The sequence below is a fragment of the Sparus aurata genome, chromosome 18, assembly GCF_900880675.1.
Source record: "Sparus aurata chromosome 18, fSpaAur1.1, whole genome shotgun sequence".
In the NCBI taxonomy this organism is placed as follows: domain Eukaryota; kingdom Metazoa; phylum Chordata; class Actinopteri; order Spariformes; family Sparidae; genus Sparus; species Sparus aurata.
Window position 1 is genome coordinate 8,434,346 of NC_044204.1, and position 15,175 is coordinate 8,449,520.

The window sequence follows — 15,175 nt, forward strand, 5'->3', positions numbered from 1 at the left end:
GGCATTTTTAAGGATGAGCTAAGACAGATGGGGGATCAGAGAGTTGTGGCTACAGGGGGTCATATTACTGAACTCGACGTCACATTGTCAAAACAACAGAAGCCACCTGTCCGTCAGCCTGTTTCATATGAACCAGTGTTCTCTTCTTATCACCTTTCTTCAACTCCTTCGCTTTTTCCCTCACCACCTCTTTGGCAGGTTTGTACATTCTCACAATTGAAGAGCACCTCTCCAAAAAACAACAACAAAAACATCTTGTTTTTCTTCAACCACCTCTACTAAATGTACAGGGGATTGAAGAGAACCGTAAAAACTGTTTGTTGGTAAATTCACAAACATCCCAATTATTCTGAAAGGACTCAAGTCATGGCCGTGACTGTATTTCTGTATTGTTAGGCTCAATCTAGTCAGATTTGGATAAAGCACAACATTTAACCAAATTTCTTGTTCATGCTAGATTCTTTATATTCACATTTGAGGTAATTAAGGTGGCTACAAACATTTTTTTTTTTTTGCACCCACATTTAGTTTCAAAATCACTATTTGCACATGTCGATGCGTGAAAGTGTCTCAAACCTTGAGACTGTCATTACCACTGTTCTGTTTCTGTACTGCTGATGACTTTCTGTCTGTCTACAATGGGTTGATATAAAAAGTGAATTTTATGACTTCAAGGTAGTCATATAATGGGTTTCCAATAATATGGGCAAAAAAAGATCAAATAAAACCATTGAGGCAAACAAAGGCAAACAGAATATGCCTAAAATGAGACTTTGTAATTATGTTGAAAACAATTTATATCCACCTACATGAAGTACAAAGGACTCTGTTTGAACAAGTCACTCAACACACATCTCAGACTCCCTATAACCACAAGCAGAGGATGACCTTCTAACTGAAGGGAGGTTTATAGTCCTTCTCTCATGAGAGTCCAACCAATTATGGAGCAATCTTTTTGATAAACTTGTGAATCCTCACCCTTGCATTGGCAGTAATGCTGTTAAACCAGCACACTGTACAGCAGCAAAAAAAAAAAACAAAACCACTGCACCCTGATTAAAAAACAAAAACATTCTTTTTTGCTTCTTACTCACCTGAAAGATCAATAATCACATAAGAAATACAACATAAACTGTGCCTTTTTGAGAAATCCATAAATATTTGTAGCCCTTTGGTCATTTATATGCAACATTTCGTAACACATTGTGTGCATGTCTAGTTGTGTTGACGGTAAGTGAAGTCAACTGAAGCAGTCAATTCCTTGACCAAGAAATCTAAGGTCTCCGCCTCAAAAATGTGTTGTTCAAAACTCATTGGACAATATTTTGTTCAGTTTGATTTCCGATTTCTTTCACTGTGCCTGTTCAAATATGACAATCTATCAATACATGGCTATGTAACGCTTATAAGTTGCCACTCATGTTGACCCAGTCGCACACAATGCATCCTGTTACATTTAGGCACTGCAGGCCCAGCTCAGCCAGCCAGAGGAGTCAGCTTTATTGGTTAGTGTAGCACGCACTGTGGAATTAACTGCTACAATTGACTACACCTAGCAGTTTACATTTATTTGCATTTAGATCCATTCAAATTGTAAAATGACTATATTTATTAACACTGACTGACATCCGCACAACACTGTGAAAATGCCCTTTAAGGTTCAGGTAATTATCATCACACCAGCTGTTCACCTTGTCTTTGGATAGCATTTCTGGTCCTCACCAGTAAGCATGAGGTCTGGGCAGAAACTGCTTGAAGACGACATGATGCCTGGCAATTCATACGGTCATCAGTGTCGCGGGTGAATAAGGTGCTACATCTGTCCACGATTTGCGCAAGTGATGCTAATTGACCTGCATGCTCACAGAGCACTGTATCACTTGGCTCTATTTTTGTAAATACAGAGTGTCTTAAATGTGTTTGCTAGCTTTGACTGTGTCTCAGTTTGCCAGAGGGTAATTTGTCTCCTCACATTGAATTCAGACTTGTTCTGTGACTGTGAGAGGTCTTGTTTAGAGCTTTTTTCTTTTCTTTTTTAATTTTTTGAGCCCTCTCATTGTTATCATAATGAGCAGTTTGTGTTTCCACAGCAACAGCCATACTGTTATCATCCTCCAGGTGCATTCTTATCTCAAGCCTTATATACTGTATGTCAAACTGACTTCAAGTTAGCCTTCTAGTAAATCCCAATGCCAGATTGGTATACGTTTCATTGCACTGATAAAATATGGTCATATCTTCTCTGTGTAACAACCTCTTAATATTAAAAAGTAACTTGTGAAGGTACGTTATTTGCTCCGAATTGCTCCTCAGGTTCAATCCAGTGCTTGGAGCTTGCATAACTACCACACCAATTTTTTTGCAGGATCTAAATTCCTCGGACTGGTTTCAGTCTGGCGAAGGCTTAAAGTGCCTTTTGAATTGGTGTGGCGAACATTAGACTTTAGAGAGCCAGCGACAGAAGCACTGTAGAAGCTGGAAGCGGAGTCTCTGCCTCTGAGCTGTGTTCATAACGTAAGCACCAAGAGAAGCAGCGCGCATTGTTTCATCGACTAAGCCTCCTCCTGCGTCTGCAGGTGCCGCTGCGCCTCGTTCCCGTCATGTAAAATGTTAAGTTATCGATAAACTCCAAAACCACGAGCACACCTTCAGCTCGTCACACTTGAGAATGACAACTTTTGCTCTTTGTGTCGTCATACTGTAACACTTGCCTGCCATTTAAAAGTACTCACAGCCACCATCACTCAAAACACAAGTTACATTCCCAAGAACTACTGACTATTATCCCTAATTATTAGCTATTACATAATTATAGCTGCTATTACCTAAACAACTGCTCGCTTAAGGTGAAAGATAAAAAGTCTCAGGGGTAAAGTAGTATTTATTTTATTTTCTATGAGACTTCCCATCAATGCATTGTTTTCTTCTTTGTTTCTTTTGTGGTCTCTTCCCTCCATCGACAGGTGTTTTTGACTGTTCTGAAGAAAACGTGGTGAATATGTTAAATTAAATGAATCAGATTACAAAAACCAAAAAAAATACCCAGATGTCAGTTGGAGAATGTATCTACAATGGTTAGTATTGAGGTATCTGGAGGGCAAGACATTCTTATCTACTTAGTTTAGATTCAATCATGACTAATTGATTATCATTGTGTGAGTGAAGGTCCAGGGGTTGGCTTCCAACCGTGAGGGGGTCAAAGGTTAACAGACCATAAAGTGTTTAAGTTTGACCTGCATGGCATTGCTTTTTCTGTAGATTTGATAATATCATATAACATTTGATAATATTTTCTATACAAATGTCAGGCGGGGGGTTAAAGGGAAGACTAAGGAAGGGGAAGGTGGACCCAAATGCAGTTATACACGAGAGGCAAGGCGAGGGGAAACAAAAAGCGAGCTTTATTGTAAAGCTGAACACGAAAAACAGAAGCAGACAAAACGGAGGCAAGAGGCAAAGTTGCAAATGAAAGCAAGGCAAAGTAGCAACAAAAAACAGGAAGACAAAGTACAAATCAAAAAGCAAAGTTCAAATTAAAAGGCAAAATGCAAGACTCAAATCCAAAAACACATACCGTGGGGGAACAAAGAACAGGGAACAGACAGGAGCAGGCACATGAATGGGAGCATGGACGAAGACAGAAGCTGACAAGAACAATGACCAGACAAGGGGTGAGGGGAACACAGAGACTAAATACACAGACACTGATGACAAGACGAGGAACAGGTGAGGTGGACCGACAGGTGAGATAACGAAGGGGAGGAGCACATGAGAACATGAAGGACACATGAGGGCATGAGAAAAACAAGACACAAGACAAGATACAAAGACACGGAAATCAATACAAGAAAGAAGACAAGACAAAACCAGACACAAGAACACAACGAACAAGAATCTACAGTCATGACAACAAAACCCAACCCTGAAACCTTGAAGCTGTTCCTACTGCACTTTGTGTAACGGGACTACTGACCTGCACGGATCGCGCACTCGTAACGCAGTTCTAAGTCTCTCTCTCTCTCTCTCTCTCTCTCTCTCTCTCTCTCTCTCTCTCTCTCTCTCTCTCTCTCTCTCTCTCTCTCTCTCTCTCTCTCTCTCTCTCTCTCTCTCTGTGCGCATGCATGAGCTTGAGAGAGTTTCAAACTTTGCTATATTCTATGTGTTAAGTGTCTTTTGTTTGTGTTGACTTTGTTGTAGTTTGTTTGGTTCGGTTGCTGTTGACAGTCGGCATCATGCTCGCTGTCAGCAGTCAGGTGGAGCTGGAGAAGCTGACACGCCGACATGCGGGGAGAGGTTGTGGGGTCTGACAGTATCAAATCTGCCCCTCGGATGAACAGAGCTATTGTCATCTTTTTGGATGACCTTAGTAAAGTGGAGAATGGTGTCGTGGTGAATGATTTGTTTACACCTGTTCTCCCGCTGGTGAATCCAGCAGAGAAAATCATGATTTCTAACACACCTTCATGCATTAAAAGACGAGGAGTTGGCCAAAGAGCTCTTTCACTATGGGCGGCTGTCGTCTCCCATTAAAATGGTGCTTCTGGGATGTAAATCACCAGAACTAAAACATGTGGTGTGTCACAGAAGACAGGTCTTCAGAGATGGACAGAGTACTCGACCCCAGTACTTGAGTAAGAGTACAAATACTACTGGTCAAAATTTAAAAGTAGCTCAGTCGACATGTTACTCGAGTAAGAGTAAAAAAGTACTTGCTTTTAAAGGTACTTAAGTATCCAAAAGTACATGCTTTTAAATTTACTTTAAATAAAAGTAAGAGTAAGAGTAAATTTCTGATTTTTCACATCAATGAATTACTATATTTTTTTCTAAATGAATGTAAGGACCTTTTAACTCTTGTTTCTGAGAATTAACTCTTTGAAACCACCTGCACTGATGTGCTTGCTTTTAGAACCACAATTTTATATAAAGCCTGCAGAAACACCTATAAAAACAAATACAATGAATGGGATCACAGGAGGACAGCAGATGTTGCAGATGCAGATGTTTATTAACAATTATTAACCAAATGAACCTGCACCGTCCAACTAACTCTCTATCATTTAGCTAAGTTGGGAACTGGAACCCCCTCGAAGACCAATGTTGTCCCCAGACCACTGGTTGAGAATCACTGCTTTACAAAAAACTACATCTGATGCAGCCATTGTCGCAGTTTTGTGTTGACACACACAGTCGAGAGCGTGGCTACTTTGGTGGTATCCTTATGGGGAGGGATGACGTATTTCCGCTTTTACGTAGATCCCAGTGGAGAGCGTGCACTGTGATAGGTTTCCTTCTTTGACAAACACAGCTTGTGTCCAATAGTATTTTAGAAAAAAAAAAAAGAGCAGACCTGAAAGTAACGAGTACTTTTCAGCCTTCCTAGAAATTAACTCGAGTAAAAGTAAAAATATTTGTCTTGAAAACGTATTCAAGTAAGAGTAATAAGTACCAAAGAAATCTAATACTCAAGTAAAGTACAAATCCTCTGGATATGTACTTAAGTACAGTACTCAAGTAAATTTACTCCGTTACTGTCCACCACTGCAGGTCTTCGTGATCCCGAAAGACAACACGGCGGATCTAAACCTGACTTTCAGTTTCAAAGTTGACAACTTCAGCTACATTGTGTTCGCAACATCTAAAAGGACGAGGGACACGTGGTCCGCTCCTGCCCTCTGGCTAAAGAGCGGCCAGGTTGGAGAGGGGTCTGTCTGCAGCCTGCAAGAGAGGGGCGTAACCTGTAGTGGGCGTAACGTGTAGTGTGGGCGTAACGTGTAGTTGTGTAAATCACGTTGAACCACGCGAGATGTAGAATGAGACCCGCCAAAAGCAAGAACAGAACAAGGAAATACACAAGAGATGTCTCCAAAACGAAAAATGGCGATCGTATCCAGACTGTAAGTGTCCTTATATTTTATTTAGTTAATGTAACACACGTATACAATTGCTGCACATAGTTATATTATTACCCGGGGCGATGAACTAAGCAAGTAAGCTATATATTTTATCCACAGTATTAAATATTATTGGGCAGACAGAACGAGGCTAGCCCGTTGCTGTGGAAACTGAACCAAACAAGGTAACGTTAGCAAGATGGAGGGGGTTCAGAGGGGGTTACTTAAGTAGAATTACTTCATTGATACCAGGCTGGGAACTTATTTACCTGCCCGTTTGGTAAATGACATGCAACGTAAATGTATGTATTTCTATCCTAAACGATCCTAAAAGGTTGACCCAAGTAGATAAATCTAAGCTAGAAATTGTGGCTGTTGTAATATAACCAGAAATAACTTGAAAATTATGACTCCGCTGTAATATTAACCCGCTAACGTTAATTCAAAAACATTACTTTTAGCGTGGTCTAGTGCAGCAATTTAAAATTAGTAATGACATTAAACCGGTAACTTTGATAAGGATCACCAGCTCGACTGTGACATTCATGTGCAATATTAGTATTATGGAGAGCTTGACCACAAGCATTTGTGTTGTGCCGTGATTAGTTTGTTTGAGGTTGTTGTTCAAATTTACAGTAAAACACAAACCTACACAGTTTCAAGCTATCATAACCGGGGATCTTCTGTCAGCATGGGAGCACGGGAAGGAGAGGCCCACCCTTTATTTTGAGGATGAACAACTTGACCAAGTTGTCTCCTTCCTGTTCTTGGTCATAAGGGAAACGCCAAGGGCGAGACAGCTGACAGATTGGGTTGCTTTAATTTTTGATGTCCTTTTGCCAGAAGTATGACATGATTGTTTTGTTTACATACATTTATTAATATTGGCACTGTGCTTCATATTGTACATACTGGTTTTTCATATCACACCTCACACTTGATAGATAGATAAATGATAGATGAAAGAACCTTGAAATGGAACAATACAGATGTGTAATATTAAAACCTTCCTCATTTTTTAATGCTTGTGGGGTGCTTGACAAACTCAAAATTGTTCAGAGCATTCAGACCTGTGTTGTAGAATATTCCTTTTTTTTACTTTTGTCAAATCTTACATAGCCTATTGCACTCTAAGAGCGTCATAAGGATGTGATATCAAACTAGACATAACATAGTTAAAGGCTACATTCAGTTGTGACTGTTTTCTAATTTAACACATGTCAATAATCCTGTCCAGGTGACAGTCTACACCCTGGTTGAAAAGTACACATTGACAGTGCCAGAGGCTGTGGCCAGGTTCAGAAGGGGCCCACAATATGAACCATGGTAAGATTAATATATAAAGAATTGATGATAGACATATTTCAATGTGTAATGAAATATACCCATTCTCATAAAGAATATTGCAACATCTACTTGAAACCTTTCATTTAATGTTTGTTCTTTTTTTGACAGTGAATTGGAAATGATGCAAGCTGACTTGATGAAACATTTATCAGAGGATGCAACAGAGAAGCTACAAGCCTATAAAGATAGAATGTGAAGAGCCCTCTCCTCTGAGGCATTTCTTAGCCAGCTATAAGGTGTAATATCTTCAAAGATTTACTTTTCTTTTTCTTTTGACTCCTCCAAGGAAATGTGTCACAGCCCTACGGGGGCCTCTAACCATTCTCTTCTGTTTAACTCAAAACTGTAGTAAATGGTGCATTTGTTGGGGACTGTTTTCTGCGGTGGAGTAATACACAGTGTGTGTTAGACTAGAGCAGTGCACACTTACAAACTGTAGAGTATGTATCAAATGTGAGTATGTGTGCATACATATGTATAAACTTAAATTTTATACAGGATATTGTAATCGTTTTGTAATGTATATGCAATTGGTCTGTTTCATTTCATAGTTCCATCAGCATCATTTGGCTCCATAAAACTTGAGACAAAATGCTGAAAGGCATTACAGTGTGCATCACTGCCTGAGTTGGATGTAAAGAAAAAAAGAGCTAATCCTTGCATTTGAACAGCTATGTTATTAACTGCTTTATAAGTGTCCAGTACAAGCAACCGTTCATCAGGTACAGGTACATGACATTTAACTGTTGATGCACTTTGTTAAAGTCAAATCACACAACACTTAACAAGTATTTCCTAACAGGAGAAGCATTTATATTTACACAAGTCTAGGCACTACCATGCTCGCAAGCAGATGTTTGTCAGCAGACCATGTTCTCTCTGTCATGGCAGTCAAAGAACTAATAAAAAGCTGATTTATAAACATTTAAATCACTTGTGCATTGTGTGTGTGTCCAAGCCTGTGTGTGCGTGCCTGCAATCACGAGTGTGCGCTTGTGTCTAGGATGGGGGGCACAAAAAAAGTATTTGCACCAGGGCCTATCACCATGATGTTAAGCTACTGTGGCAGACAATCTAAATAATGTTGCATCAGAAAGTCGGAGTGTGGCCGAAGTGAAAGAAAGTGGTCAGACATAAAAGTGGAAGCAAAAAAGCGCCTGTCATCACACAGGCAGAGCGTCTGTGTCACGGGCGGGGGAACGGCCACCGGAGCTCACCCCGCTGGATGAAAAACTGGTGGGGATCATTGGGGAATCCCTCCTGAGTGACGTGGTGACGGAGGTGGAGGGGGACACCAATGCCCCTCGTGCCCTCCAGTGGCTGTGTCCTTACAGATGCAGTCCTGCAAATGCAGAGAAACACCATCACTGCAATAAATGATGTTTCCAGGGAACTGCGGGAGATAAAAAATGTCTTTTCCGAGTTAAACACCACCATGAAGGAATTTATTAAATGATTGTTTCGTATTTGTTTCCATATCTGTATTTTCACAAGCGACGCATCACATCCAAACGCTGGCGCACGGCACGTGTGAGAATTAACCTGATTGACTAACAGTCCTTCAGACTAATAATATAAGATAATTATAGTCTTTATATTTACATAGCAAGAAAACACAGATACAAAGTGCTTTATGTGTTATGCATTGAAAACGGAGATGAAACGAAATGGCAGAATGTGAGGAGATTTTTTTTTTTTTTAACCATTTCTTGCAAATAAACTGTTCATATATGAGAGGTAATATTACTATTTATTTGACACGATCAGTATCAGTTTCACACAGTTTCTCCCGTTTCTTTCTTCTGCCATCAGTGGCGCTTCTCCTTACCCCAGTTATGTGCCTACGCATGGGTCAGAGTTTGCGTGGAGGACCGCACATTTTCCCGTCAACTTCTCTTTTTATAAATCCCACGGTGTGCGAAGAGAGTGGCGTATGCCTTCTAAATAAGTCCCCTGGCCAACAAGATCACTGGACAAAAACAACTTAAACTCCAGGACTCATACAGGTGACAATAAAAAAAGGGCTTTCCTGATTTATCAGGATTCCACTCAACCCCTCCACTCAGCATTACAGCTGCTGCAGACTGGCCATACAAATGGCCAAGAAGAATGGCAAAAAAGTCAGTCATACCATCAGCTGTCGCCCTCTGCAATAAGGAACTGTTCAAATAAATGTACACACATGCTTAACACATACGATTTTAATTCACACGTTGTTTTTAACACATAAATGTTTCGCTATCTTACTCACACCCACACAAGCAATGACATTGATATATTTATTCAATTAATCCATTTACTCATGAATTCTGGTCTCTGACAGTGTCTTAAGTGCCTTTTTACTCGTTTACCACTAAAACAAATAAACAATAGAAAGACTACATCTATTATAGGGCAAAGATTGCGTAGACATTGACGTTTGTGCCGCTGGACCGTGGTCAAACTGTAGTAGTACCTATTTAGGCTCATGTCCCTTTAAGAAGCGTGCATAGTGGGCGTAACCTGTAGCTGTGACGTAACTACAGGTTACGCCCACTACAGGTTACGCCCCTCTCTTGCAGGCTGCAGACGGATACAGTTGGGGCCAGGGTCGGTGCAGACATCTGAGCCGGCGGGCTCAGCCTGCGGTCCCGGGCGGCCGACTAGAGATGGGATTTATGGCTCTTTCAGGGGATCCGGATCTTGGTGAGCCGTTCCTTTCAAAGAGCCATTCAAAAAACTGGCTCATTTGACTGATTTTCATATTTATTAAGTTTTAAGAAGCCAGCCTGGTGGCCATCGTTCATGTTAACGAGTCGTTCAATTGAATCGGTTCGTTCGTGAAAGTCACAACACTAGGGCCGACCGACCTGAACGGGCTGCAGTGTGGCCCGCAGGTGGGTCGGTCTCGCCTGACGTACCACGGCCTGTTGTGGAGCCTGAGGAGCTCAGTGCTGAACAGTCTTCAGAGAAAGAGCAGAACTCAGAGGGAGACACTCAGGACAGTGAGAAGGTTGTGACACTTCTACGACATGAAAGTGAAAGTGAAGTCAGTGATGACAGAAAGGTCTAGACCAGAGAAAACTCTGAGGACAAGAAGCAGTGTTGAACATGAACTGATGGCTGAAAACATGTGTGAAGAGAAAGCTCCACAAAAGAAATCTCATAAAAGGAAAAAACAGTGCTGACAAAGAGCAGAGCGGTGCTAAAAATAAGAAACCACTGAAAAAAGGGTCAGGTGATGACCGGAGTGGACGCCTTCACAAGAGGATGAGATGACCTATCCTCTTACACAATGTCCGTTAATAATTACCATTTAATTATTACAGTCTCACTTCCATACACTCACTCTCCACTAGTCCAACTAAGCTCTCTCTCTCACACTCACACACACTAATAATTCATCTTTGCAAACCCTTACTCTTTCCCCATCACCATCCCCTTCCTCTGCAAACACCATACTACTACTGTAGTTGAGCATACATTGTTTTGTAATTTTTTTGTAATACATTTCACAGCCATTTGTAGTTACTGTAATATTGTAATTTCATAATTGCAATCTCATTCACTCTCTCTCTTTTTCTCTCACTCACACACTCTCACACAGACACTCTCTCTCTCACACACACACACAAACAGACACACACAAAAACATAATTCATCTTTGCAAACCCTCACTTTATCCCCATCTCAATCCCTTCCTCTCATACACACTTTGTATACTACTGTCGTATGATTGTGTGCATACATTGTTTTGCAATTGCTATTGTTTGTTATGTTGTAATTGTTAAATTTGTAACTGCAATCTCACTCACACTTCACACACAGTCTCACTCACTAGAGAGCACATACTGACAGGTGCCTTTTGGTGGCCCTTCCTACTTTTCTTGTGTTAAAGCGAAACTCTCGCCAAAAAGCAACCGAGGCTTTATTTGGGATTGAATATGAGTCAAACCTTCGTGTAAAAGCATAATTACGACGAAAGAGGCACTTTTAAGATTTACCGTGGTTTGGGTTTTGGGCACGTTAAGTTTGAACGGGAGTGCTAGGGGCATGATACGCTAGCATCAAAATCGCTATTTTTAGGCTCGACACAACATGAAACTTTGCTCGTAGCATCACTAGGGTCTCTACTCATGAACAAGAGCGTTGAGAACATTGTTTGTGTACACAGAGTTTATGAAAAAGAAGGTTTTTGAACTACTCACGTTAGCTGCTGCATCTCCTGCGCGTCCCCGTCATACCAGACAAAAAGTGCTCCTCAAGCTATTGCTTCCTTTTCCCCTATCAAGCTGGGTCGTAACAAACGGAGTATGTGAAAGATTTGGTGGTGGCTGAATCTTTTTACACTGGACTACCTCGTGTGGATGTTGGCATCGATGGACTGCCTGTTGAGTTTTATAAATCGTTCTGGTCAGTGGTGGGTAGAGATCTGCTGGAGGTGTTCCAGGACAGTCTGTGCTAAGGACAGCTACCATTGAGCTGTATGAGGGCAGTGATCACATTGCTGCCGAAAAAGGAGATCTGCAGGATCTTAAGAAGTGGAGGCCGGTCTCTCTGCTGTGTGGAGATCATACAATCATCTCCAAAACTCTGGTGTCCAGACTAAGAGAGGTGATGAGTGAGGTCATCCATGTTGACCAGACCTACTGTGTGCCCGGCAGATGAATAAGTGATAATATCACTTTTATTCAACATATTTTGTATGTCTCTGGCTCGTTGGGTGTAGATGCTGGTCTAATTTACATAGATCAGGAAAATGCATTTGACCGGGTTGAACATCAGTATCTATGGCAGACACTGAAAGCTTTTGGGTTCAGCCCAGGTTTCATTGCTAAGATCCATGTATTGTATTGTGATATTGCGAGTATACTTAAAGTTAATGGTGGCTTGGCCGTACCTTTTCTGGTCCAGAGTGACGTATGGCAGGGAGGTTCTCTTTCTGGGATGCTATATTCCCTTGTCATTGAACCTCTGCTGAACAAGCTGAGGAGAGAGCTCTCGAGTGTTTGTTTTCCAGGGTGTACGCGGTGTACACAAATGATGGGATGATTATCCTCAACAAACAGAGCGATATTCACATTTGAGAAGAAAATGTAGGTCTTTTTAACAAAATATCCACTGCCACCAATAACTGGGAAAAGAGTGAAGCTGTGCTCATTGCGGAAAAATACTTTAAACACCTTGACTCTACCAGTAGGGCTCACTTGGAAGAAAGTGGGGCTGAAGTACTTGGGGGTGTTTTTAGGGAAGGAATCCATTTTAGAAAAAACTGGGAGAATACTTTGGAGAAAATTTAGGGCAATCTTAAAAAATGGAGATGGAATCGGTTCGTTCATGAACGTCACAACACTTGGGCGTGTATTTGTCTCAACCACTTAACAGACCAGGCGTTTATTTGGGACAGGCGTTTAATTCCTTCCTCACAAAAATCCGGGATGAAAACGTCACAAACTTCTCCAGCTTCTCTGTGAATTCTCTGGAAACGGAGAGCAACCAAAAACAATGTCTGTAACGTTCTCTGACGATTATAAACGTTGATTACTCCTGATACGTTCAGTATACAGGTCGACACCAAACCACATGATGTGTTTTATAATGTTTTTATGTGTTTACAGCTGCTAATGTATGTAACGCTGTTACTGTGATGACATATGACAGTTAAATATTTAATCTGTCTATAATAACCACATCCTGACATGTGACATTTTTGATAATCTAAGTACTAATAATAACAATCATGACAAAAAATTAACAAAGACTGCAGATCAAGATAAGAAGCTGCAACTGGCAGTGAGCAGCTCTCTTTTCTGTTAGCAGTGAAGTGACATAGTCCATGACAGAACATTATAAAATACGATAATGTATAAAATAACATCCATCCATCCATCCATTTTCATCCGCTTATCCGGGGCCGGGTCGCGGGGGCAGCTGCCTGAGCAGGGACACCCAGACTTCCCTCTCCCCGGATACCGCCTCCAGCTCTTCCGGGAGGACCCCAAGGCGTTCCCAGGCCAGCTGGGCGACATAGTCACACCAGCGTGTCCTGGGTCTTCCTCGGGGTCTCCTCCCGGAGGGACATGCCAGGAACACCTCCCGAGGGAGGCGTCCCGGGGGCATCCTAAACAGATGCCCGAGCCACCTCAGCTGGCTCCTCTCGATGTGGAGGAGCAGCGGCTCTACTCTGAGCTCCTCCCGGGTGACAGAGCTCTTCACCCTATCTCTAAGGGAGCGCCCTGCCACCCTGCGGAGGAAACTCATTTCGGCCGCTTGTATCCGGGATCTTATTCTTTCGGTCATGACCCAAAGTTCATGGCCATAGGTGAGGGTCGGAACGTAGATTGACTGGTAAATCGAGAGCTTCGCCTTTCGGCTCAGCTCTCTCTTCACCACGACGGACCGATACAAAGACCGCATTACTGCGGCCGCTGCACCGATCCGTCTGTCAATCTCGCGCTCCATCCTTCCCTCACTCGTGAACAAGACCCCAAGATACTTAAACTCCTCCACTTGAGGCAGGAACTCTCCTCCCACCTGGAGGGAGCAGGCCACCTTTTTCCGGTCGAGAACCATGGCCTTGGATTTGGAGGTGCTGATTCTCATCCCAGCCGCTTCGCACTCGGCTGCAAACCGCCCCAGGACATGCTGGAGGTCCCGGCTCGAAGGAGCCAACAAGACCACATCATCCGCGAAAAGCAGAGATGAGATCCATTGGCTCCCGAACCAGATCCCCTCCGGCCCGTGGCTGCGCCTAGAAATTCTGTCCATAAAAGTAATGAACAGAACCGGTGACAAAGGGCAGCCCTGCCGGAGTCCAACATGTACTGGGAACAGGTCTGACTTACTGCCGGCAATGCGAACCAAGCTCCTGCTCCGGCAGTACAGGGACCGTACGGCCCTTAACAGAGGGCCCCCGACCCCGTACTCCCGGAGCACCCCCCACAGTATGCCACGAGGGACACGGTCGAATGCCTTCTCCAAGTCCACAAAACACATGTGGACTGGTTGGGCAAACTCCCATGAACCCTCGAGCACCCTGCGGAGGGTATAGAGCTGGTCCAGTGTTCCACGGCCAGGACGAAAACCGCATTGTTCCTCCTGGATCCGAGGTTCGACTATCGGCCGAATTCTCCTCTCCAGTACCCTGGAATAGACTTTCCCGGGGAGGCTGAGGAGTGTGATCCCCCGATAGTTGGAACACACCCTCCGGTCCCCCTTTTTAAATAGGGGGACCACCACCCCGGTCTGCCAGTCCAGAGGCACTGTCCCCGACTGCCACGCGATGCTGCAGAGACGTGTCAGCCAAGACAGCCCCACAACATCCAGAGACTTGAGGTACTCAGGGCGGATCTCATCCACCCCCGGTGCTTTGCCACTGAGGAGCTTATGGACTACCTCAGTGACTTCGGCTTGGGTGATGGATGGGTCAACCTCTGAGTCCCCAGCCTCTGCTTCCTCTATGGAAGGCGTGTCAGCGGGATTGAGGAGATCCTCGAAGTATTCCTTCCACCGCCCGACGATGTCCCCAGTTGAGGTCAACAGCTCCCCACCTCCACTGTAAACAGTGTTGGTGGAGGACTGCTTCCCCCTCCTGAGGACGCCGGATGGTTTGCCAGAATTTCTTCGAGGCCGACCGGTAGTCCTCCTCCATGGCCTCCCCGAACTCTTCCCAGACCCGAGTTTTTGCTTCCGAGACTGCCCGTGCTGCCGCACGCTTGGCCTGCCGGTACCCGTCAGCTGCCTCAGGAGTCCCCCGGGCCAGCCAGGCCCGGTAGGACTCCTTCTTCAGCTTGACAGCAACCCTTACTTCCGGGGTCCACCACCGGGTTCGGGGATTGCCGCCGCGACAGGCACCGGAGACCTTACGGCCACAGCTCCGGACAGCCGCGTCAACAATGGAGGTGGAGAACATGGTCCATTCGGACTCAATGTCCCCAGCCTCCCTCGGGATCTGG